Here is a 25,890-nt window from a genome sequence, read left to right as displayed (position 1 = left end):
ATCCGTTTAGAGTTCCGATTGGACCTAGGGTTAGGGTTATGTTGAGGGCTAGGGTTAGAAATCCGGGTAGGGTTCTGATTTGACCTAGGGTTAGGGTTATGTTGAGGGCTAGGTTTAGAGATCTGGTTAGGGTTCCGATTGGTCCTAGGGTTAGGGTTATGTTGAGGGCTAGGGTTAGAAATCCGGGTAGGGTTCCGATTTGACCTAGGGTTAGGGTTATGTTGAGGGCTAGGTTTAGAGATCTGGTTAGGGTTCCGATTGGTCCTAGGGTTAGGGTTATGTTGAGGGCTAGGGTTAGAGATCCGTTTAGGGTTCCGATTGGATATAGTGGTAGGGTTATGTTGAGGGCTAGGGTTAGAGATCCGGTTAGGGTTCCGATTGGACATAGGGTTAGGATTATGTTGATGGCTAGGGTTAGAGATCCGGTTAGCGTTACTATTGCACCTAGAGTTAGGGTTATGTTGAGGGATAGGGTTAGAGATACTTTTAGGGTTACGATTGGACCTAGGGTTAGGGTTAAGTTGACGGCTAGGGATAGAGATCCGGATAGGGTTCCAATTGGACCTAGGGTTAGTCTTATGTGTAGGGGTAGGTTTAGAGGTCCAGGTAGGGTTCCATTTGGACCTAGGGTTAGGGATATGTTGAGGGCTAGTGTTAGAGATCCGGTTAGGGTTACGATTGGACCTAGGGTTAGGGATATGTTGAGGCATAGGGTTACAGATCCGTTTAGGGTTACGATTGGACCTAGGGCTAGGGTTATGTTGAGGGCTAGGGTTAGAGATCCGGAAAGGGTTCCGATTGGACCTAGGGTTAGTGGTATGTTAAGGGCTAGTGTTGGAGATCCGGTTAGGGTTACTATTGGACCTAGGGTTAGGATAATGTTCAGGGCTAGGGTTAGATATCCGGTTAGGGTTCCAATTGGACCTAGGTTTAGGGTTATGTTGAGAGCGAGGGTTAGAGTTCCGGTTAGGGTTCCGATTGGACCTAGGGTTATGGTTATGTTGAGGGCTAGGATTAGAGATCCGTTTAGGGTTCCGATTGGACCTAGGGTTAGGGTTATGTTGAGGGCCAGGGTTAGAGATCCGGTTAGGGATACGATTGGACCTAGGGTTAGGGTTATGTTGAGGGCTAGGGTTAGAGATCCGGTTAGGGTTCCGATTGGACCTAGGTTTAGGGTTACGTTGAGAGCGAGGGTTAGAGTTCCGGTTAGGGTTCCGATTGGACCTAGGTTTAGGGTTATGTTGAGGTCTCGGTTAGAGATCCGGTTAGGGTTACGATTGGACCTAGGGTTAGGGTTATGTTGAGGGCTAGGGTTAGAGATCCGGTTAGGGTTCCGATTGGACCTAGGGTTAGGGTTATGTTGAGGTCTCCGTTAGAGATCCGGTTAGGGTTACGATTGGACCTAGGGTTAGGTTTATGTTGAGGGCTAGGGTTAGAGATCCGGTTAGGGTTCCGATTGGACCTAGGGTTAGGGTTATGTTGAGGGCTAGGGTTAGACATCCGGTTAGGGTTCCGATTGGACCTAGGGTTAGGGTAATGTTGAGGGCCAGGGTTAGAGATCCGGTTATGGTTACGATTGGACCTAGGGTTAGGGTTATGTTGAGGGCTAAGGTTAGAGATCCGGTTAGGGATCCGATTGGACCTAGGGTTAGGGTTATGTTGAGGGCTAGGGTTAGTGATCCGTTTAGAGTTCCGATTGGACCTAGGGTTAGGGTTATGTTGAGGGCTATGGTTAGAGATCCGGTTAGGGTTACGATTGGACCTAGGGTTAGGGTTATGTTGAGGGCTAGGGTTAGAGATCCGGTTAGGGTTCCAATTGGACCTAGGGTTAGGGTTATGTTGAGGGCTAGGGTTAGAGATCCTGTTAGGGTTCCGATTGGACATAGGGGTAGGGTTATGTTGAGGGCGAGGTTTAGAGATCCGGTTAGGGTTCCGATTGGACCTAGGGTTAGGGTTATGTTGACGGCTATGTTTAGAGATCCGGTTAGGGTTCCGATTGGACCTAGTGTTAGGGTTATGTTGAGGGATAGGGTTAGAGATACTTTTAGGGTTACGACTGGACCTAGGGTTAGCATTACGTTGAGGACTAGGGTTAGAGATCCTGTTAGGGTTCCGATTGGACCTAGGGTTAGGGTTATGTTGAGAGCGAGGGTTAGAGTTCCGGTTAGGGTTCCGATTGGACCTAGGGATAGGGTTATGTTAAGGGCTAGGGTTAGAGATCCGGTTAGGTTTCCGATTGGACCTAGGGTTAGGGTAATGTTGAGGGCTAGGGTTAGAGATCCGGTTATGGTTACGATTGGACCTAGGATTAGGGTTATGTTGAGGGCTAGGGTTAGAGATCCCGTTAGGGTTCCGATTGGACCTAGGGTTAGGGTTATGTTGAGAGCGAGGGTTAGAGTCCCGGTTAGGGTTCCGATTGGACCTAGGGTTAGGGTTATGTTAAGGGCTAGGTTTAGAGATCCGGTTAGGGTTACGATTGGACCTAGGGTTAGGGTTATGTTGAGGGCTAGGGTTAGAGATCCGGTTAGGGTTCCGATTGGACCTACGGTTAGGGTTATGTTGAGGGCTAGGGTTAGAGATCCGGTTAGCGTTACTATTGCAAATAGGTTTAGGGTTATGTTGAGGGATAGGGTTAGAGATACTTTTAGGGTTACGATTGGACCTAGGGTTAGAGTTATGTTGACGGATAGGGATACAGATCCGGATAGGGTACCAATTGGACCTAGGGTTAGGCTTATGTGTAGAGCTAGGGTTAGAGATCCGGGTAGGGTTCCGATTGGACCTAGTGTTAGGGTTATGTTGAGGGCGAGGGGTAGAGTTCCTGTTAGGGTTCCGAGTGGACCTAGGGATAGGGTTATGTTGAGGGCTAGGTTTAGAGATCCGGTTAGGGTTCCGATTGGACCTAGGGTTAGGGTTATGTTGAGGGCTATGGTTAGAGATCCGGTTAGGGTTCCGATTGGACCTAGGGTTAAGGTTATGTTGAGGGCTAGTGTTAGAGATCCGGTTAGGTTTCCTATTGGACCTAGGGTTAGGGTTATGTTGAGGCCTAGGTATACAGATCCGGATAGGGTTCCGATTGGACCTAGGGTTAGGGTTATGTTGAGGGCTAGGGTTAGAGTTCCGTTTACGGTTCCGATTGGACCTAGGGTTAGGGTTATGTTGAGGGCTAGTGTTAGAGATCAGGTTAGGGTTCCGATTGGACCTAGGGTTAGGGTTATGTTGAGGGTTAGGGTTAGAGATCCGGTTAGGGTTCCGATTGGACCTAGGGTTAGGGTTATGTTGAGGGCGAGGGGTAGAGATCCCGTTAGGGTTCCTATTGGACCTAGGGTTAGGGTTATGTTGAGGGCTAGGTATACAGATCCGGTTAGGGTTCCGATTGGACCTAGGGTTAGGGTTATGTTAAGGGCTAGGGTTAGAGATCCGGTTAGGTTTCCGATTGGACCTAGGGTTAGGGTTATGTTGAGGGCTAGGTATACAGATCCGGTTAGGGTTCCGATTGGACCTAGGGTTAGGGTTATGTTGAGGACTAGGGTTAGAGATCCTGTTAGGGTTCCGATTCGACCTAGGGTTAGGGTTATGTTGAGGGCTAGGGTTAGAGATCCGGTTAGGGTTCCGATTCGACCTAGGGTTAGGGTTATGTTGAGGGCTAGGGTTAGAGATCCGGTTAGGGTTCCGATTGGACCTAGGCTTAGGGTTATGTTGAGGGCGAGGGGTAGAGATCCCGTTAGGGTTCCGATTGGACCTAGGGTTACGGTTATGTTGAGGGCTAGGGTTAGATATCCGGTTAGGGTTCCGATTGCACCTAGGGTTAATGGTTACATTGAGGGCTAGGGTTAGATATCCATTTAGGGTTCCGATTGGACCTAGGGTTAGGGTTATGTTGAGGGCTAGGGTTAGAGATCCTGTTAGGGTTCCGATTGGACCTAGGGTTAGGGTTATGTTGAGGGCTAGGGATAGATATCCGGTTAGGGTTCGGATTGGACCTAGGGTTAGGGTTATGTTGAGGGCTAGGGTTAGAATTCCGGTTAGGGTTCCGATTGGACCTAGGGTTAGGGTTATTTTGAGGGCTAGGGTTAGAGTTCCGGTTAGGGTTCCGATTGGACCTAGGGTTAGGGTTATGTTGAGGGCTAGGGTTAGAGATCCGGTTAGGGTTCCGATTGGACCTAGGGTTAGGGTTATGTTGAGGGCGAGGGTTAGAGATCCGGTTAGGGTTCCGAGTGGACCTAGGGTTAGGGTTATGTTGAGGCCTAGGGTTAGAGATCCGGTTAGGGTTCCGATTGGACCTAGGGTTAGGGTTATGTTGAGGGCTAGGGTTAGAGATCCTGTTAAGGTTCCGATTGGACCTAGGGTTAGGGTTATGTTGAGGGCTAGGTATACAGATCGGGTTAGGGTTCCGATTGGACCTAGGGTTAGGGTTAAGATGAGGGCTACGTATACAGATCCGGTTAGGGTTCCGATTGGACCTAGGGTTAGGGTTATGTTGAGGGCTAGGGTTAGAGGTCCGGTTAGGGTTCCGATTGGACCTAGGGTTAGGGTTATGTTGAGGGCTAGGTTTAGAGATCCGGTTATGTTTCGGATTGGACCTAGGGTTAGGGTTATGTTGAGGGCTAGGGTTAGATATCCGGTTAGGGTTCCGATTGGACCTAGTGTTAGGGTTATGTTGAGGGCTAGGGTTAGAGATCCGGTTAGGGTTCCGATTGGACCTAGGGTTAGGGTTATGTTGAGGGCTAGGGTTAGAGATCCGGTTAGGGTTCCGATTGGACCTACGGTTAGGGTTATGTTGAGGGCTAGGGTTAGAGATCCGGTTAGGGTTCAGATTGGACCTAGGGTTAGGGTTATGTTGAGGGCTAGGGTTAGAGATCCGGTTAGGATTCCGATTGGACCTACGGTTAGGGTTATGTTGAGGGCTAGGGTTAGAGATCCGGTTAGCGTTACTATTGCAAATAGGTTTAGGGTTATGTTGAGGGATAGGGTTAGAGATACTTTTAGGGTTACGATTGGACCTAGGGTTAGCGTTATGTTGACGGCTAGGGATAGAGATCCGGATAGGGTACTAATTGGACCTAGGGTTAGGCTTATGTGTAGAGCTAGGGTTAGAGATCCGGGTAGGGTTCCGATTGGACCTAGTGTTAGGGTTATGTTGAGGGCGAGGGGTAGAGTTCCTGTTAGGGTTCCGAGTGGACCTAGGGATAGGGTTATGTTGAGGGCTAGGTTTAGAGATCCGGTTAGGGTTCCGATTGGACCTAGGGTTAGGGTTATGTTGAGGGCTATGGTTAGAGATCCGGTTAGGGTTCCGATTGGACCTAGGGTTAGGGTTATGTTGAGGGCTAGTGTTAGAGATCCGGTTAGGTTTCCTATTGGACCTAGGGTTAGGGTTATGTTGAGGCCTAGGTATACAGATCCGGATAGGGTTCCGATTGGACCTAGGGTTAGGGTTATGTTGAGGGCTAGGGTTAGAGTTCCGTTTACGGTTCCAATTGGACCTAAGGGTAGGGTTATGTTGAGGGCTAGGGTTAGAGATCCGGTTAGGGTTCCGATTGGACCTAGGGTTAGGGTTACGTTGAGGACTTGGGTTAGAGATCTGGTTAGGGTTCCGATTGGACCTAGGGTTAGGGTTATGTTGAGGGCTAGGGTTAGAGATCCGGTTATGGTTACGATTGGACCTAGGGTTAGGGTTATGTTGAGCGCTAGGGTTAGAGATCCGGTTAGGCTTCCGATTGGACCTAGGGTTAGGGTTATGTTGAGGGCTAGGGTTAGAGATCCGGTTAGGGTTCCGATTGTACCTAGGGTTAGGGTTATGTTGAGGGATAGGGTTAGAGATACTTTTAGGGTTACGACTGGACCTAGGGTTAGCATTACGTTGAGGACTAGGGTTAGAGATCCTGTTAGGGTTCCGATTGGACCTAGGGTTAGGGTAATGTTGAGAGCGAGGGTTAGAGTTCCGGTTAGGGTTCCGATTGGACCTAGGGTTAGGGTTATGTTAAGGGCTAGGGTTAGAGATCCGATTAGGTTTCCGATTGGACCTAGGATTAGGGTAATGTTGAGGTCTAGGGTTAGAGATCCGGTTATGGTTACAATTGGACCTAGGGTTAGGGTTATGTTGAGGGCTAAGGTTAGAGATCCGGTTAGGGATCCGATTGGACCTAGGGTTAGGGTTATGTTGAGGGCTAGGGTTAGAGATCCGGTTAGGGTTCCGATTGGACCTAGGGTTAGGGTTATGTTGAGGGCTAGGGTTAGAAATCCGGGTAGGGTTCCGATTTGACCTAGGGTTAGGGTTATGTTGAGGGCTAGGTGTAGAGATCTGGTTAGGGTTCCGATTGGTCCTAGGGTTAGGGTTATGTTGAGGGCTAGGGTTAGAGATCCGTTTAGGGTTCCGATTGGACATAGGGGTAGGGTTATGTTGAGGGCTAGGGTTAGAGATCCGGTTAGGGTTCCGATTGGACATAGGGTTAGGATTATGTTGATGGCTAGGGTTAGAGATCCGGGTAGCGTTACTATTGCACCTAGAGTTAGGGTTATGTTGAGGGATAGGGTTAGAGATACTTTTAGGGTTACGATTGGACCTAGGGTTAGGGTTAAGTTGACGGCTAGGGATAGAGATCCGGATAGGGTTCCAATTGGACCTAGGGTTAGTCTTATGTGTAGGGCTAGGTTTAGAGGTCCAGGTAGGGTTCCATTTGGACCTAGGGTTAGGGATATGTTGAGGGCTAGTGTTAGAGATCCGGTTAGGGTTACGATTGGACCTAGGGTTAGGAATATGTTGAGGCATAGGGTTACAGATCCGTTTAGGGTTACGATTGGACCTAGGGTTAGGGTTATGTTGAGGGCTAGGGTTAGAGATCCGGATAGGGTTCCGATTGGACCTAGGGTTAGTGGTATGTTAAGGGCTAGTGTTGGAGATCCGGTTAGGGTTACTATTGGACCTAGGTTTAGGGTTATGTTGAGGGCTAGGGTTAGAGATCCGGTTAGGGTTCCGATTGTACCTAGGGTTAGGGTTATGTTGAGGGATAGGGTTAGAGATACTTTTAGGGTTACGACTGGACCTAGGGTTAGGATTACGTTGAGGACTAGGGTTAGAGATCCTGTTAGGGTTCCGATTGGACCTAGGGTTAGGGTTATGTTAAGGGCTAGGGTTAGAGATCCGATTAGGTTTCCGATTGGACCTAGGATTAGGGTAATGTTGAGGTCTAGGGTTAGAGATCCGGTTATGGTTACAATTGAACCTAGGGTTAGGGTTATGTTGAGGGCTAGGGTTCGAGATCCGGTTAGGGTTACGATTGGACCTAGGGTTACAGTTATGTTGAGGGCTAGGGTTAGAGATCCGGTTAGGGTTCCGATTGGACGTAGGGTTAGGGTTATGTTGAGGGCTAGGGTTAGAGATCCGGTTAGGGTTCCAATTGGACCTAAGGGTAAGGTTATGTTGAGGGCTAGGGTTAGAGATCCGGTTAGGGTTCCGATTGGACCTAGGGTTAGGGTTATGTTGAGGACTAGGGTTAGAGATCCGGTTAGGGTTCCGATTGGACCTAGGTTTAGGGTTACGTTGAGAGCGAGGGTTAGAGTTCCGGTTAGGGTTCCGATTGGACCTAGGGTTAGGGTTATGTTGAGGGCTAGGATTAGAGATCCGTTTAGGGTTCCGATTGGACCTAGGTTTAGGGTTATGTTGAGGTCTCGGTTAGAGATCCGGTTAGGGTTACGATTGGACCTAGGGTTAGGGTTATGTTGAGGGCTAGGGTTAGAGATCCGGTTAGGGTTCCGATTGGACCTAGGGTTAGGGTTATGTTGAGGTCTCCGTTAGAGATCCGGTTAGGGTTACGATTGGACCTAGGGTTAGGTTTATGTTGAGGGCTAGGGTTAGAGATCCGGTTAGGGTTCCGATTGGACCTAGGGTTAGGGTTTTGTTGAGGGCTAGGGTTAGACATCCGGTTAGGGTTCCGATTGGACCTAGGGTTAGGGTAATGTTGAGGGCCAGGGTTAGAGATCCGGTTATGGTTACGATTGGACCTAGGGTTAGGGTTATGTTGAGGGCTAAGGTTAGAGATCCGGTTAGGGATCCGATTGGACCTAGGGTTAGGGTTATGTTGAGGGCTAGGGTTAGTGATCCGTTTAGAGTTCCGATTGGACCTAGGGTTAGGGTTATGTTGAGGGCTAGGGTTAGAAATCCGGGTAGGGTTCTGATTTGACCTAGGGTTAGGGTTATGTTGAGGGCTAGGTTTAGAGATCTGGTTAGGGTTCCGATTGGTCCTAGGGTTAGGGTTATGTTGAGGGCTAGGGTTAGAAATCCGGGTAGGGTTCCGATTTGACCTAGGGTTAGGGTTATGTTGAGGGCTAGGTTTAGAGATCTGGTTAGGGTTCCGATTGGTCCTAGGGTTAGGGTTATGTTGAGGGCTAGGGTTAGAGATCCGTTTAGGGTTCCGATTGGACATAGTGGTAGGGTTATGTTGAGGGCTAGGGTTAGAGATCCGGTTAGGGTTCCGATTGGACATAGGGTTAGGATTATGTTGATGGCTAGGGTTAGAGATCCGGTTAGCGTTACTATTGCACCTAGAGTTAGGGTTATGTTGAGGGATAGGGTTAGAGATACTTTTAGGGTTACGATTGGACCTAGGGTTAGGGTTATGTTGAGGTCTCCGTTAGAGATCCGGTTAGGGTTACGATTGGACCTAGGGTTAGGTTTATGTTGAGGGCTAGGGTTAGAGATCCGGTTAGGGTTCCGATTGGACCTAGGGTTAGGGTTATGTTGAGGGCTAGGGTTAGACATCCGGTTAGGGTTCCGATTGGACCTAGGGTTAGGGTAATGTTGAGGGCCAGGGTTAGAGATCCGGTTATGGTTACGATTGGACCTAGGGTTAGGGTTATGTTGAGGGCTAAGGTTAGAGATCCGGTTAGGGATCCGATTGGACCTAGGGTTAGGGTTATGTTGAGGGCTAGGGTTAGTGATCCGTTTAGAGTTCCGATTGGACCTAGGGTTAGGGTTATGTTGAGGGCTAGGGTTAGAGATCCGGTTAGGGTTACGATTGGACCTAGGGTTAGGGTTATGTTGAGGGCTAGGGTTAGAGATCCGGTTAGGGTTCCAATTGGACCTAGGGTTAGGGTTATGTTGAGGGCTAGGGTTAGAGATCCTGTTAGGGTTCCGATTGGACATAGGGGTAGGGTTATGTTGAGGGCGAGGTTTAGAGATCCGGTTAGGGTTCCGATTGGACCTAGGGTTAGGGTTATGTTGACGGCTAGGTTTAGAGATCCGGTTAGGGTTCCGATTGGACCTAGTGTTAGGGTTATGTTGAGGGATAGGGTTAGAGATACTTTTAGGGTTACGACTGGACCTAGGGTTAGCATTACGTTGAGGACTAGGGTTAGAGATCCTGTTAGGGTTCCGATTGGACCTAGGGTTAGGGTTATGTTGAGAGCGAGGGTTAGAGTTCCGGTTAGGGTTCCGATTGGACCTAGGGATAGGGTTATGTTAAGGGCTAGGGTTAGAGATCCGGTTAGGTTTCCGATTGGACCTAGGGTTAGGGTAATGTTGAGGGCTAGGGTTAGAGATCCGGTTATGGTTACGATTGGACCTAGGATTAGGGTTATGTTGAGGGCTAGGGTTAGAGATCCCGTTAGGGTTCCGATTGGACCTAGGGTTAGGGTTATGTTGAGAGCGAGGGTTAGAGTTCCGGTTAGGGTTCCGATTGGACCTAGGGTTAGGGTTATGTTAAGGGCTAGGTTTAGAGATCCGGTTAGGGTTACGATTGGACCTAGGGTTAGGGTTATGTTGAGGGCTAGGGTTAGAGATCCGGTTAGGGTTCCGATTGGACCTACGGTTAGGGTTATGTTGAGGGCTAGGGTTAGAGATCCGGTTAGCGTTACTATTGCAAATAGGTTTAGGGTTATGTTGAGGGATAGGGTTAGAGATACTTTTAGGGTTACGATTGGACCTAGGGTTAGAGTTATGTTGACGGATAGGGATAGAGATCCGGATAGGGTACCAATTGGACCTAGGGTTAGGCTTATGTGTAGAGCTAGGGTTAGAGATCCGGGTAGGGTTCCGATTGGACCTAGTGTTAGGGTTATGTTGAGGGCGAGGGGTAGAGTTCCTGTTAGGGTTCCGAGTGGACCTAGGGATAGGGTTATGTTGAGGGCTAGGTTTAGAGATCCGGTTAGGGTTCCGATTGGACCTAGGGTTAGGGTTATGTTGAGGGCTATGGTTAGAGATCCGGTTAGGGTTCCGATTGGACCTAGGGTTAAGGTTATGTTGAGGGCTAGTGTTAGAGATCCGGTTAGGTTTCCTATTGGACCTAGGGTTAGGGTTATGTTGAGGCCTAGGTATACAGATCCGGATAGGGTTCCGATTGGACCTAGGGTTAGGGTTATGTTGAGGGCTAGGGTTAGAGTTCCGTTTACGGTTCCGATTGGACCTAGGGTTAGGGTTATGTTGAGGGCTAGTGTTAGAGATCAGGTTAGGGTTCCGATTGGACCTAGGGTTAGGGTTATGTTGAGGGTTAGGGTTAGAGATCCGGTTAGGGTTCCGATTGGACCTAGGGTTAGGGTTATGTTGAGGGCGAGGGGTAGAGATCCCGTTAGGGTTCCTATTGGACCTAGGGTTAGGGTTATGTTGAGGGCTAGGTATACAGATCCGGTTAGGGTTCCGATTGGACCTAGGGTTAGGGTTATGTTAAGGGCTAGGGTTAGAGATCCGGTTAGGTTTCCGATTGGACCTAGGGTTAGGGTTATGTTGAGGGCTAGGTATACAGATCCGGTTAGGGTTCCGATTGGACCTAGGGTTAGGGTTATGTTGAGGACTAGGGTTAGAGATCCTGTTAGGGTTCCGATTCGACCTAGGGTTAGGGTTATGTTGAGGGCTAGGGTTAGAGATCCGGTTAGGGTTCCGATTCGACCTAGGGTTAGGGTTATGTTGAGGGCTAGGGTTAGAGATCCGGTTAGGGTTCCGATTGGACCTAGGCTTAGGGTTATGTTGAGGGCGAGGGGTAGAGATCCCGTTAGGGTTCCGATTGGACCTAGGGTTACGGTTATGTTGAGGGCTAGGGTTAGATATCCGGTTAGGGTTCCGATTGCACCTAGGGTTAATGGTTACATTGAGGGCTAGGGTTAGATATCCATTTAGGGTTCCGATTGGACCTAGGGTTAGGGTTATGTTGAGGGCTAGGGTTAGAGATCCTGTTAGGGTTCCGATTGGACCTAGGGTTAGGGTTATGTTGAGGGCTAGGGATAGATATCCGGTTAGGGTTCGGATTGGACCTAGGGTTAGGGTTATGTTGAGGGCTAGGGTTAGAATTCCGGTTAGGGTTCCGATTGGACCTAGGGTTAGGGTTATTTTGAGGGCTAGGGTTAGAGTTCCGGTTAGGGTTCCGATTGGACCTAGGGTTAGGGTTATGTTGAGGGCTAGGGTTAGAGATCCGGTTAGGGTTCCGATTGGACCTAGGGTTAGGGTTATGTTGAGGGCGAGGGTTAGAGATCCGGTTAGGGTTCCGAGTGGACCTAGGGTTAGGGTTATGTTGAGGCCTAGGGTTAGAGATCCGGTTAGGGTTCCGATTGGACCTAGGGTTAGGGTTATGTTGAGGGCTAGGGTTAGAGATCCTGTTAAGGTTCCGATTGGACCTAGGGTTAGGGTTATGTTGAGGGCTAGGTATACAGATCGGGTTAGGGTTCCGATTGGACCTAGGGTTAGGGTTAAGATGAGGGCTACGTATACAGATCCGGTTAGGGTTCCGATTGGACCTAGGGTTAGGGTTATGTTGAGGGCTAGGGTTAGAGGTCCGGTTAGGGTTCCGATTGGACCTAGGGTTAGGGTTATGTTGAGGGCTAGGTTTAGAGATCCGGTTATGTTTCGGATTGGACCTAGGGTTAGGGTTATGTTGAGGGCTAGGGTTAGATATCCGGTTAGGGTTCCGATTGGACCTAGTGTTAGGGTTATGTTGAGGGCTAGGGTTAGAGATCCGGTTAGGGTTCCGATTGGACCTAGGGTTAGGGTTATGTTGAGGGCTAGGGTTAGAGATCCGGTTAGGGTTCCGATTGGACCTACGGTTAGGGTTATGTTGAGGGCTAGGGTTAGAGATCCGGTTAGGGTTCAGATTGGACCTAGGGTTAGGGTTATGTTGAGGGCTAGGGTTAGAGATCCGGTTAGGATTCCGATTGGACCTACGGTTAGGGTTATGTTGAGGGCTAGGGTTAGAGATCCGGTTAGCGTTACTATTGCAAATAGGTTTAGGGTTATGTTGAGGGATAGGGTTAGAGATACTTTTAGGGTTACGATTGGACCTAGGGTTAGCGTTATGTTGACGGCTAGGGATAGAGATCCGGATAGGGTACTAATTGGACCTAGGGTTAGGCTTATGTGTAGAGCTAGGGTTAGAGATCCGGGTAGGGTTCCGATTGGACCTAGTGTTAGGGTTATGTTGAGGGCGAGGGGTAGAGTTCCTGTTAGGGTTCCGAGTGGACCTAGGGATAGGGTTATGTTGAGGGCTAGGTTTAGAGATCCGGTTAGGGTTCCGATTGGACCTAGGGTTAGGGTTATGTTGAGGGCTATGGTTAGAGATCCGGTTAGGGTTCCGATTGGACCTAGGGTTAGGGTTATGTTGAGGGCTAGTGTTAGAGATCCGGTTAGGTTTCCTATTGGACCTAGGGTTAGGGTTATGTTGAGGCCTAGGTATACAGATCCGGATAGGGTTCCGATTGGACCTAGGGTTAGGGTTATGTTGAGGGCTAGGGTTAGAGTTCCGTTTACGGTTCCGATTGGACCTAGGGTTAGGGTTATGTTGAGGACTAGTGTTAGAGATCAGGTTAGGGTTCCGATTGGACCTAGGGTTAGGGTTATGTTGAGGGTTAGGGTTAGAGATCCGGTTAGGGTTCCGATTGGACCTAGGGTTAGGGTTATGTTGAGGGCGAGGGGTAGAGATCCCGTTAGGGTTCCTATTGGACCTAGGGTTAGGGTTATGTTGAGGGCTAGGTATACAGATCCGGTTAGGGTTCCGATTGGACCTAGGGTTAGGGTTATGTTAAGGGCTAGGGTTAGAGATCCGGTTAGGTTTCCGATTGGACCTAGGGTTAGGGTTATGTTGAGGGCTAGGTATACAGATCCGGTTAGGGTTCCGATTGGACCTAGGGTTAGGGTTATGTTGAGGGCGAGGGTTAGAGATCCGGTTAGGGTTCCGAGTGGACCTAGGGTTAGGGTTATGTTGAGGCCTAGGGTTAGAGATCCGGTTAGGGTTCCGATTGGACCTAGGGTTAGGGTTATGTTGAGGGCTAGGGTTAGAGATCCTGTTAAGGTTCCGATTGGACCTAGGGTTAGGGTTATGTTGAGGGCTAGGTATACAGATCGGGTTAGGGTTCCGATTGGACCTAGGGTTAGGGTTAAGATGAGGGCTACGTATACAGATCCGGTTAGGGTTCCGATTGGACCTAGGGTTAGGGTTATGTTGAGGGCTAGGGTTAGAGGTCCGGTTAGGGTTCCGATTGGACCTAGGGTTAGGGTTATGTTGAGGGCTAGGTTTAGAGATCCGGTTATGTTTCGGATTGGACCTAGGGTTAGGGTTATGTTGAGGGCTAGGGTTAGATATCCGGTTAGGGTTCCGATTGGACCTAGTGTTAGGGTTATGTTGAGGGCTAGGGTTTGAGATCCGGTTAGGGTTCCGATTGGACCTAGGGTTAGGGTTATGTTGAGGGCTAGGGTTAGAGATCCGGTTAGGGTTCCGATTGGACCTACGGTTAGGGTTATGTTGAGGGCTAGGGTTAGAGATCCGGTTAGGGTTCAGATTGGACCTAGGGTTAGGGTTATGTTGAGGGCTAGGGTTAGAGATCCGGTTAGGATTCCGATTGGACCTACGGTTAGGGTTATGTTGAGGGCTAGGGTTAGAGATCCGGTTAGCGTTACTATTGCAAATAGGTTTAGGGTTATGTTGAGGGATAGGGTTAGAGATACTTTTAGGGTTACGATTGGACCTAGGGTTAGCGTTATGTTGACGGCTAGGGATAGAGATCCGGATAGGGTACTAATTGGACCTAGGGTTAGGCTTATGTGTAGAGCTAGGGTTAGAGATCCGGGTAGGGTTCCGATTGGACCTAGTGTTAGGGTTATGTTGAGGGCGAGGGGTAGAGTTCCTGTTAGGGTTCCGAGTGGACCTAGGGATAGGGTTATGTTGAGGGCTAGGTTTAGAGATCCGGTTAGGGTTCCGATTGGACCTAGGGTTAGGGTTATGTTGAGGGCTATGGTTAGAGATCCGGTTAGGGTTCCGATTGGACCTAGGGTTAGGGTTATGTTGAGGGCTAGTGTTAGAGATCCGGTTAGGTTTCCTATTGGACCTAGGGTTAGGGTTATGTTGAGGCCTAGGTATACAGATCCGGATAGGGTTCCGATTGGACCTAGGGTTAGGGTTATGTTGAGGGCTAGGGTTAGAGTTCCGTTTACGGTTCCGATTGGACCTAGGGTTAGGGTTATGTTGAGGACTAGTGTTAGAGATCAGGTTAGGGTTCCGATTGGACCTAGGGTTAGGGTTATGTTGAGGGTTAGGGTTAGAGATCCGGTTAGGGTTCCGATTGGACCTAGGGTTAGGGTTATGTTGAGGGCGAGGGGTAGAGATCCCGTTAGGGTTCCTATTGGACCTAGGGTTAGGGTTATGTTGAGGGCTAGGTATACAGATCCGGTTAGGGTTCCGATTGGACCTAGGGTTAGGGTTATGTTAAGGGCTAGGGTTAGAGATCCGGTTAGGTTTCCGATTGGACCTAGGGTTAGGGTTATGTTGAGGGCTAGGTATACAGATCCGGTTAGGGTTCCGATTGGACCTAGGGTTAGGGTTATGTTGAGGACTAGGGTTAGAGATCCTGTTAGGGTTCCGATTCGACCTAGGGTTAGGGTTATGTTGAGGGCTAGGGTTAGAGATCCGGTTAGGGTTCCGATTCGACCTAGGGTTAGGGTTATGTTGAGGGCTAGGGTTAGAGATCCGGTTAGGGTTCCGATTGGACCTAGGCTTAGGGTTATGTTGAGGGCGAGGGGTAGAGATCCCGTTAGGGTTCCGATTGGACCTAGGGTTACGGTTATGTTGAGGGCTAGGGTTAGATATCCGGTTAGGGTTCCGATTGCACCTAGGGTTAATGGTTACGTTGAGGGCTAGGGTTAGATATCCATTTAGGGTTCCGATTGGACCTAGCGTTAGGGTTATGTTGAGGGCTAGGGTTAGAGATCCTGTTAGGGTTCCGATTGGACCTAGGGTTAGGGTTATGTTGAGGGCTAGGGATAGATATCCGGTTAGGGTTCGGATTGGACCTAGGGTTAGGGTTATGTTGAGGGCTAGGGTTAGAGTTCCGGTTAGGGTTCCGATTGGACCTAGGGTTAGGGTTATTTTGAGGGCTAGGGTTAGAGTTCCGGTTAGGGTTCCGATTGGACCTAGGGTTAGGGTTATGTTGAGGGCTAGGGTTAGAGATCCGGTTAGGGTTCCGATTGGACCTAGGGTTAGGGTTATGTTGAGGGCGAGGGTTAGAGATCCGGTTAGGGTTCCGAGTGGACCTAGGGTTAGGGTTATGTTGAGGGCTAGGGTTAGAGATCCGGTTAGGGTTCCGATTGGACCTAGGGTTAGGGTTATGTTGAGGGCTAGGGTTAGAGATCCTGTTAGGGTTCCGATTGGACCTAGGGTTAGGGTTATGTTGAGGGCTAGGTATACAGATCGGGTTAGGGTCCCGATTGGACCTAGGGTTAGGGTTATGTTGAGGGCTACGTATACAGATCCGGTTAGGGTTCCGATTGGACCTAGGGTTAGGGTTATGTTGAGGGCTAGGGTTAGAGGTCCGGTTAGGGTTCCGATTGGACCTAGGGTTAGGGTTATGTTGAGGGCTAGGTTTAGAGATCCGGTTATGTTTCGGATTGGACCTAGGGTTAGGGTTATGTTGAGGGCTAGGGTTAGAGATCCGGTTAGGGTTCCGATTGGACCTAGTGTTAGGGTTATGTTGAGGGCTAGGGTTAGAGATTCGGTTAGGGTTCCGATTGGACCTAGGGTTAGGGTTATGTTGAGGGCTAGGGTTAGAGATCCGGTTAGGGTTCCGATTGCACCTAGGGTTAATGGTTACGTTGAGGGCTAGTTTTAGATATTCATTTAGGGTTCCGATTGGACCTAGGGTTAGGGTTATGTTGAGGGCTAGGGTTAGAGATCCGGTTAGGGTTCCGATTGGACTTAGGGTTAGGGTTATGTTGAGGGCTAGGGATAGATATCCGGTTAGGTTTCGGATTGGACCTAGGGTTAGGGTTATGTTGAGGGCTAGGGTTAGAGATCCGGTTAGGGTTCCGATTCGACCTAGGGTTAGGGTTATGTTGAGGGCTAGGGTTAGAGATCCGGTTAGGGTTCCGATTGGACCTAGGGTTAGGGTTATGTTGAGGGCGATGGGTAGAGATCCCATTAGGGTTCCGATTGGACCTAGGGTTAGGGTTATGTTGAGGGCTAGGGTTAGATATCCGGTTAGGGTTCCGATTGCACCTAGGGTTAGGGTTATGTTGAGGGCTAGGGATAGATATCCGGTTAGGGTTCGGATTGGACCTAGGGTTAGGGTTATGTTGAGGGCTAGGGTTAGAATTCCGGTTAGGGTTCCGAATGGACCTAGGGTTAGGGTTATTTTGAGGGCTAGGGTTAGAGTTCCGGTTAGGGTTCCGATTGGACCTAGGGTTAGGGTTATGTTGAGGGCTACGGTTAGAGATCCGGTTAGGGTTCCGATTGGACCTAGGGTTAGGGTTATGTTGAGGGCGAGGGTTAGAGATCCGGTTAGGGTTCCGAGTGGACCTAGGGTTAGGGTTATGTTGAGGCCTAGGGTTAGAGATCCGGTTAGGGTTCCGATTGGACCTAGGGTTAGGGTTATGTTGAGGGCTAGGGTTAGAGATCCTGTTAAGGTTCCGATTGGACCTAGGGTTAGGGTTATGTTGAGGGCTAGGTATACAGATCGGGTTAGGGTTCCGATTGGACCTAGGGTTAGGGTTAAGTTGAGGGCTACGTATACAGATCCGGTTAGGGTTCCGATTGGACCTAGGGTTAGGGTTATGTTGAGGGCTAGGGTTAGAGGTCCGGTTAGGGTTCCGATTGGACCTAGGGTTAGGGTTATGTTGAGGGCTAGGGTTAGAGATCCGGTTAGGGTTCCGATTGCACCTAGGGTTAATGGTTACGTTGAGGGCTAGTTTTAGATATCCATTTAGGGTTCCGATTGGACCTAGGGTTAGGGTTATGTTGAGGGCTAGGGTTAGAGATCCGGTTAGGGTTCCGATTGGACCTAGGGTTAGGGTTATGTTGAGGGCTAGGGTTAGAGATCCGGTTAGGGTTCCGATTGGACCTACGGTTAGGGTTATGTTGAGGGCTAGGGTTAGAGATCCGGTTAGGGTTCCGATTGGACCTAGGGTTAGGGTTATGTTGAGGGCTAGGGTTAGAGATCCGGTTAGGATTCCGATTGGACCTACGGTTAGGGTTATGTTGAGGGCTAGGGTTAGAGATCCGGTTAGCGTTACTATTGCAAATAGGTTTAGGGTTATGTTGAGGGATAGGGTTAGAGATACTTTTAGGGTTACGATTGGACCTAGGGTTAGCGTTATGTTGACGGCTAGGGATAGAGATCCGGATAGGGTACTAATTGGACCTAGGGTTAGGCTTATGTGTAGAGCTAGGGTTAGAGATCCGGTTAGGGTTCCGATTGGACCTAGTGTTAGGGTTATGTTGAGGGCGAGGGGTAGAGTTCCTGTTAGGGTTCCGAGTGGACCTAGGGATAGGGTTATGTTGAGGGCTAGGTTTAGAGATCCGGTTAGGGTTCCGATTGGACCTAGGGTTAGGGTTATGTTGAGGGCTATGGTTAGAGATCCGGTTAGGGTTCCGATTGGACCTAGGGTTAGGGTTATGTTGAGGGCTAGTGTTAGAGATCCGGTTAGGTTTCCTATTGGACCTAGGGTTAGGGTTATGTTGAGGCCTAGGTATACAGATCCGGATAGGGTTCCGATTGGACCTAGGGTTAGGGTTATGTTGAGGGCTAGGGTTAGAGTTCCGTTTACGGTTCCGATTGGACCTAGGGTTAGGGTTATGTTGAGGGCTAGTGTTAGAGATCAGGTTAGGGTTCCGATTGGACCTAGGGTTAGGGTTATGTTGAGGGCTAGGGTTAGAGATCCGGTTAGGGTTCCGATTGGACCTAGGGTTAGGGTTATGTTGAGGGCGAGGGTTAGAGATCCGGTTAGGGTTCCGAGTGGACCTAGGGTTAGGGTTATGTTGAGGGCTAGGGTTAGAGATCCGGTTAGGGTTCCGATTGGACCTAGGGTTAGGGTTATGTTGAGGGCTAGGGTTAGAGATCCTGTTAGGGTTCCGATTGGACCTAGGGTTAGGGTTATGTTGAGGGCTAGGTATACAGATCGGGTTAGGGTCCCGATTGGACCTAGGGTTAGGGTTATGTTGAGGGCTACGTATACAGATCCGGTTAGGGTTCCGATTGGACCTAGGGTTAGGGTTATGTTGAGGGCTAGGGTTAGAGGTCCGGTTAGGGTTCCGATTGGACCTAGGGTTAGGGTTATGTTGAGGGCTAGGTTTAGAGATCCGGTTATGTTTCGGATTGGACCTAGGGTTAGGGTTATGTTGAGGGCTAGGGTTAGAGATCCGGTTAGGGTTCCGATTGGACCTAGTGTTAGGGTTATGTTGAGGGCTAGGGTTAGAGATTCGGTTAGGGTTCCGATTGGACCTAGGGTTAGGGTTATGTTGAGGGCTAGGGTTAGAGATCCGGTTAGGGTTCCGATTGCACCTAGGGTTAATGGTTACGTTGAGGGCTAGTTTTAGATATCCATTTAGGGTTCCGATTGGACCTAGGGTTAGGGTTATGTTGAGGGCTAGGGTTAGAGATCCGGTTAGGGTTCCGATTAGACTTAGGGTTAGGGTTATGTTGAGGGCTTGGGATAGATATCCGGTTAGGTTTCGGATTGGACCTAGGGTTAGGGTTATGTTGAGGGCTAGGGTTAGAGATCCGGTTAGGGTTCCGATTCGACCTAGGGTTAGGGTTATGTTGAGGGCTAGGGTTAGAGATCCGGTTAGGGTTCCGATTGGACCTAGGGTTAGGGTTATGTTGAGGGCGATGGGTAGAGATCCCATTAGGGTTCCGATTGGACCTAGGGTTAGGGTTATGTTGAGGGCTAGGGTTAGATATCCGGTTAGGGTTCCGATTGCACCTAGGGTTAGGGTTATGTTGAGGGCTAGGGATAGATATCCGGTTAGGGTTCGGATTGGACCTAGGGTTAGGGTTATGTTGAGGGCTAGGGTTAGAATTCCGGTTAGGGTTCCGATTGGACCTAGGGTTAGGGTTATTTTGAGGGCTAGGGTTAGAGTTCCGGTTAGGGTTCCGATTGGACCTAGGGTTAGGGTTATGTTGAGGGCTAGGGTTAGAGATCCGGTTAGGGTTCCGATTGGACCTAGGGTTAGGGTTATGTTGAGGGCGAGGGTTAGAGATCCGGTTAGGGTTCCGAGTGGACCTAGGGTTAGGGTTATGTTGAGGCCTAGGGTTAGAGATCCGGTTAGGGTTCCGATTGGACCTAGGGTTAGGGTTATGTTGAGGGCTAGGGTTAGAGATCCTGTTAAGGTTCCGATTGGACCTAGGGTTAGGGTTATGTTGAGGGCTAGGTATACAGATCGGGTTAGGGTTCCGATTGGACCTAGGGTTAGGGTTAAGTTGAGGGCTACGTATACAGATCCGGTTAGGGTTCCGATTGGACCTAGGGTTAGGGTTATGTTGAGGGCTAGGGTTAGAGGTCCAGTTAGGGTTCCGATTGGACCTAGGGTTAGGGTTATGTTGAGGGCTAGGTTTAGAGATCCGGTTATGTTTCGGATTGGACCTAGGGTTAGGGTTATGTTGAGGGCTAGGGTTAGATATCCGGTTAGGGTTCCGATTGGACCTAGTGTTAGGGTTATGTTGAGGGCTAGGGTTAGAGATCCGGTTAGGGTTCCGATTGGACCTAGGGTTAGGGTTATGTTGAGGGCTAGGGTTAGAGATCCGGTTAGGGTTCCGATTGGACCTACGGTTAGGGTTATGTTGAGGGCTAGGGTTAGAGATCCGGTTAGGGTTCAGATTGGACCTAGGGTTAGGGTTATGTTGAGGGCTAGGGTTAGAGATCCGGTTAGGATTCCGATTGGACCTACGGTTAGGGTTATGTTGAGGGCTAGGGTTAGAGATCCGGTTAGCGTTACTATTGCAAATAGGTTTAGGGTTATGTTGAGGGATAGGGTTAGAGATACTTTTAGGGTTACGATTGGACCTAGGGTTAGCGTTATGTTGACGGCTAGGGATAGAGATCCGGATAGGGTACTAATTGGACCTAGGGTTAGGCTTATGTGTAGAGCTAGGGTTAGAGATCCGGGTAGGGTTCCGATTGGACCTAGTGTTAGGGTTATGTTGAGGGCGAGGGGTAGAGTTCCTGTTAGGGTTCCGAGTGGACCTAGGGATAGGGTTATGTTGAGGGCTAGGTTTAGAGATCCGGTTAGGGTTCCGATTGGACCTAGGGTTAGGGTTATGTTGAGGGCTATGGTTAGAGATCCGGTTAGGGTTCCGATTGGACCTAGGGTTAGGGTTATGTTGAGGGCTAGTGTTAGAGATCCGGTTAGGTTTCCTATTGGACCTAGGGTTAGGGTTATGTTGAGGCCTAGGTATACAGATCCGGATAGGGTTCCGATTGGACCTAGGGTTAGGGTTATGTTGAGGGCTAGGGTTAGAGTTCCGTTTACGGTTCCGATTGGACCTAGGGTTAGGGTTATGTTGAGGGCTAGTGTTAGAGATCAGGTTAGGGTTCCGATTGGACCTAGGGTTAGGGTTATGTTGAGGGTTAGGGTTAGAGATCCGGTTAGGGTTCCGATTGGACCTAGGGTTAGGGTTATGTTGAGGGCGAGGGGTAGAGATCCCGTTAGGGTTCCTATTGGACCTAGGGTTAGGGTTATGTTGAGGGCTAGGTATACAGATCCGGTTAGGGTTCCGATTGGACCTAGGGTTAGGGTTATGTTAAGGGCTAGGGTTAGAGATCCGGTTAGGTTTCCGATTGGACCTAGGGTTAGGGTTATGTTGAGGGCTAGGTATACAGATCCGGTTAGGGTTCCGATTGGACCTAGGGTTAGGGTTATGTTGAGGACTAGGGTTAGAGATCCTGTTAGGGTTCCGATTCGACCTAGGGTTAGGGTTATGTTGAGGGCTAGGGTTAGAGATCCGGTTAGGGTTCCGATTCGACCTAGGGTTAGGGTTATGTTGAGGGCTAGGGTTAGAGATCCGGTTAGGGTTCCGATTGGACCTAGGCTTAGGGTTATGTTGAGGGCGAGGGGTAGAGATCCCGTTAGGGTTCCGATTGCACCTAGGGTTAATGGTTACGTTGAGGGCTAGGGTTAGATATCCATTTAGGGTTCCGATTGGACCTAGGGTTAGGGTTATGTTGAGGGCTAGGGTTAGAGATCCTGTTAGGGTTCCGATTGGACCTAGGGTTAGGGTTATGTTGAGGGCTAGGGATAGATATCCGGTTAGGGTTCGGATTGGACCTAGGGTTAGGGTTATGTTGAGGGCTAGGGTTAGAGTTCCGGTTAGGGTTCCGATTGGACCTAGGGTTAGGGTTATTTTGAGGGCTAGGGTTAGAGTTCCGGTTAGGGTTCCGATTGGACCTAGGGTTAGGGTTATGTTGAGGGCTAGGGTTAGAGATCCGGTTAGGGTTCCGATTGGACCTAGGGTTAGGGTTATGTTGAGGGCGAGGGTTAGAGATCCGGTTAGGGTTCCGAGTGGACCTAGGGTTAGGGTTATGTTGAGGGCTAGGGTTAGAGATCCGGTTAGGGTTCCGATTGGACCTAGGGTTAGGGTTATGTTGAGGGCTAGGGTTAGAGATCCTGTTAGGGTTCCGATTGGACCTAGGGTTAGGGTTATGTTGAGGGCTAGGTATACAGATCGGGTTAGGGTTCCGATTGGACCTAGGGTTAGGGTTATGTTGAGGGCTACGTATACAGATCCGGTTAGGGTTCCGATTGGACCTAGGGTTAGGGTTATGTTGAGGGCTAGGGTTAGAGGTCCGGTTAGGGTTCCGATTGGACCTAGGGTTAGGGTTATGTTGAGGGCTAGGTTTAGAGATCCGGTTATGTTTCGGATTGGACCTAGGGTTAGGGTTATGTTGAGGGCTAGGGTTAGATATCCGGTTAGGGTTCCGATTGGACCTAGTGTTAGGGTTATGTTGAGGGCTAGGGTTAGAGATCCGGTTAGGGTTCCGATTGGACCTAGGGTTAGGGTTATGTTGAGGGCTAGGGTTAGAGATCCGGTTAGGGTTCCGATTGGACCTACGGTTAGGGTTATGTTGAGGGCTAGGGTTAGAGATCCGGTTAGGGTTCAGATTGGACCTAGGGTTAGGGTTATGTTGAGGGCTAGGGTTAGAGATCCGGTTAGGATTCCGATTGGACCTACGGTTAGGGTTATGTTGAGGGCTAGGGCTAGAGATCCGGTTAGCGTTACTATTGCAAATAGGTTTAGGGTTATGTTGAGGGATAGGGTTAGAGATACTTTTAGGGTTACGATTGGACCTAGGGTTAGCGTTATGTTGACGGCTAGGGATAGAGATCCGGATAGGGTACTAATTGGACCTAGGGTTAGGCTTATGTGTAGAGCTAGGGTTAGAGATCCGGGTAGGGTTCCGATTGGACCTAGTGTTAGGGTTATGTTGAGGGCGAGGGGTAGAGTTCCTGTTAGGGTTCCGAGTGGACCTAGGGATAGGGTTATGTTGAGTGCTAGGTTTAGAGATCCGGTTAGGGTTCCGATTGGACCTAGGGTTAGGGTTATGTTGAGGGCTATGGTTAGAGATCCGGTTAGGGTTCCGATTGGACCTAGGGTTAGGGTTATGTTGAGGGCTAGTGTTAGAGATCCGGTTAGGTTTCCTATTGGACCTAGGGTTAGGGTTATGTTGAGGCCTAGGTATACAGATCCGGATAGGGTTCCGATTGGACCTAGGGTTAGGGTTATGTTGAGGGCTAGGGTTAGAGTTCCGTTTACGGTTCCGATTGGACCTAGGGTTAGGGTTATGTTGAGGGCTAGTGTTAGAGATCAGGTTAGGGTTCCGATTGGACCTAGGGTTAGGGTTATGTTGAGGGTTAGGGTTAGAGATCCGGTTAGGGTTCCGATTGGACCTAGGGTTAGGGTTATGTTGAGGGTTAGGGTTAGAGATCCGGTTAGGGTTCCGATTGGACCTAGGGTTAGGGTTATGTTGAGGGCGAGGGGTAGAGATCCCGTTAGGGTTCCTATTGGACCTAGGGTTAGGGTTATGTTGAGGGCTAGGTATACAGATCCGGTTAGGGTTCCGATTGGACCTAGGGTTAGGGTTATGTTAAGGGCTAGGGTTAGAGATCCGGTTAGGTTTCCGATTGGACCTAGGGTTAGGGTTATGTTGAGGACTAGGGTTAGAGATCCTGTTAGGGTTCCGATTCGACCTAGGGTTAGGGTTATGTTGAGGGCTAGGGTTAGAGATCCGGTTAGGGTTCCGATTCGACCTAGGGTTAGGGTTATGTTGAGGGCTAGGGTTAGAGATCCGGTTAGGGTTCCGATTGGACCTAGGCTTAGGGTTATGTTGAGGGCGAGGGGTAGAGATCCCGTTAGGGTTCCGATTGCACCTAGGGTTAATGGTTACGTTGAGGGCTAGGGTTAGATATCCATTTAGGGTTCCGATTGGACCTAGGGTTAGGGTTATGTTGAGGGCTAGGGTTAGAGATCCTGTTAGGGTTCCGATTGGACCTAGGGTTAGGGTTATGTTGAGGGCTAGGGATAGATATCCGGTTAGGGTTCGGATTGGACCTAGGGTTAGGGTTATGTTGAGGGCTAGGGTTAGAGTTCCGGTTAGGGTTCCGATTGGACCTAGGGTTAGGGTTATTTTGAGGGCTAGGGTTAGAGTTCCGGTTAGGGTTCCGATTGGACCTAGGGTTAGGGTTATGTTGAGGGCTAGGGTTAGAGATCCGGTTAGGGTTCCGATTGGACCTAGGGTTAGGGTTATGTTGAGGGCGAGGGTTAGAGATCCGGTTAGGGTTCCGAGTGGACCTAGGGTTAGGGTTATGTTGAGGGCTAGGGTTAGAGATCCGGTTAGGGTTCCGATTGGACCTAGGGTTAGGGTTATGTTGAGGGCTAGGGTTAGAGATCCTGTTAGGGTTCCGATTGGACCTAGGGTTAGGGTTATGTTGAGGGCTAGGTATACAGATCGGGTTAGGGTTCCGATTGGACCTAGGGTTAGGGTTATGTTGAGGGCTAGGGTTAGAGATCCGGTTAGGGTTCCGATTCGACCTAGGGTTAGGGTTATGTTGAGGGCTAGGGTTAGAGATCCGGTTAGGGTTCCGATTGGACCTAGGGTTAGGGTTATGTTGAGGGCGATGGGTAGAGATCCCATTAGGGTTCCGATTGGACCTAGGGTTAGGGTTATGTTGAGGGCTAGGGTTAGATATCCGGTTAGGGTTCCGATTGCACCTAGGGTTAATGGTTACGTTGAGGGCTAGTTTTAGATATCCATTTAGGGTTCCGATTGGACCTAGGGTTAGGGTTATGTTGAGGGCTAGGGTTAGAGATCCTGTTAGGGTTCCGATTGGACTTAGGGTTAGGGTTATGTTGAGGGCTAGGGATAGATATCCGGTTAGGGTTCGGATTGGACCTAGGGTTAGGGTTATGTTGAGGGCTAGGGTTAGAGTTCCGGTTAGGGTTCCGATTGGACCTAGGGTTAGGGTTATTTTGAGGGCTAGGTTTAGAGTTCCGGTTAGGGTTCCGATTGGACCTAGGGTTAGGGTTATGTTGAGGGCTAGGGTTAGAGATCCGGTTAGGGTTCCGATTGGACCTAGGGTTAGGGTTATGTTGAGGGCGAGGGTTAGAGATCCGGTTAGGGTTCCGAGTGGACCTAGGGTTAGGGTTATGTTGAGGGCTAGGGTTAGAGATCCGGTTAGGGTTCCGATTGGACCTAGGGTTAGGGTTATGTTGAGGGCTTGGGATAGAGATCCGGTTAGGGTTCCGATTGGACCTAGGGTTAGGGTTACGTTGAGGGGAAGGGTTAGATATCCATTTAGGGTTCCGATTGGTCCTAGGGTTATGGTTATGTTGAGGGCTAGGGTTAGAGATCCGGTTAGGGTTCCGATTGGACCTAGGGTTAGGGTTATGTTGAGGGCTAGGGTTAGAGATCCGGTTAGGGTTCCGATTGGACCTAGGGTTAGGGTTATGTTGAGGGCTAGGGTTAGAGATCCGGTTAGGGTTCCGATTGGACCTAGGGTTAGGGTTACGTTGAGGGGAAGCGTTAGATATCCATTTAGGGTTCCGATTGGTCCTAGGGTTAGGGTTATGTTGAGGGCTAGGGTTAGAGATCCGGTTAGGGTTCCGATTGGACCTAGGGTTAGGGTTATTTTGAGGGCTAGGGTTAGAGTTCCGGTTAGGGTTCCGATTGGACCTAGGGTTAGGGTTATGTTGAGTGCGAGGGGTAGAGATCCGGTTAGGGTTCGGATTGGTCCTAGGGTTAGGGTTATGTTGAGGGCTAGGGATAGGGATCCGGTTAGGGTTCCGATTGGACCTAGGGTTAGGGTTATGTTGAGGGCTAGGGTTAGAGATCTGGTTAGTGTTCCGATTGGACCTAGGGTTAGGGTTATGTTGAAGGCGAGGGTTAGAGTTCCGGTTAGGGTTCCGATTGGACCTAGGGTTAGGGTTATGTTGAGGGCTAGGTATACAGATCCGGTTAGGGTTCCGATTGGACCTAGGGTTAGGGTTATGTTGAGGGCTAGGGTTAGAGATCCGGTTAGGGTTCTGATTGTACCTAGGGTTAGGGTTATGTTGAGGGATAGGGTTAGAGATACTTTTAGGGTTACGACTGGACCTAGGGTTAGGATTACGTTGAGGACTAGGGTTAGAGATCCTGTTAGGGTTCCGATTGGACCT

The sequence above is a fragment of the Miniopterus natalensis genome, chromosome 14 (assembly GCF_054644295.1).
Source record: "Miniopterus natalensis isolate mMinNat1 chromosome 14, mMinNat1.hap1, whole genome shotgun sequence".
NCBI lineage: Eukaryota > Metazoa > Chordata > Mammalia > Chiroptera > Miniopteridae > Miniopterus > Miniopterus natalensis.
The sequence above is the reverse complement of the archived record's forward strand: the minus strand, read 5'-3'. Positions refer to the sequence as shown.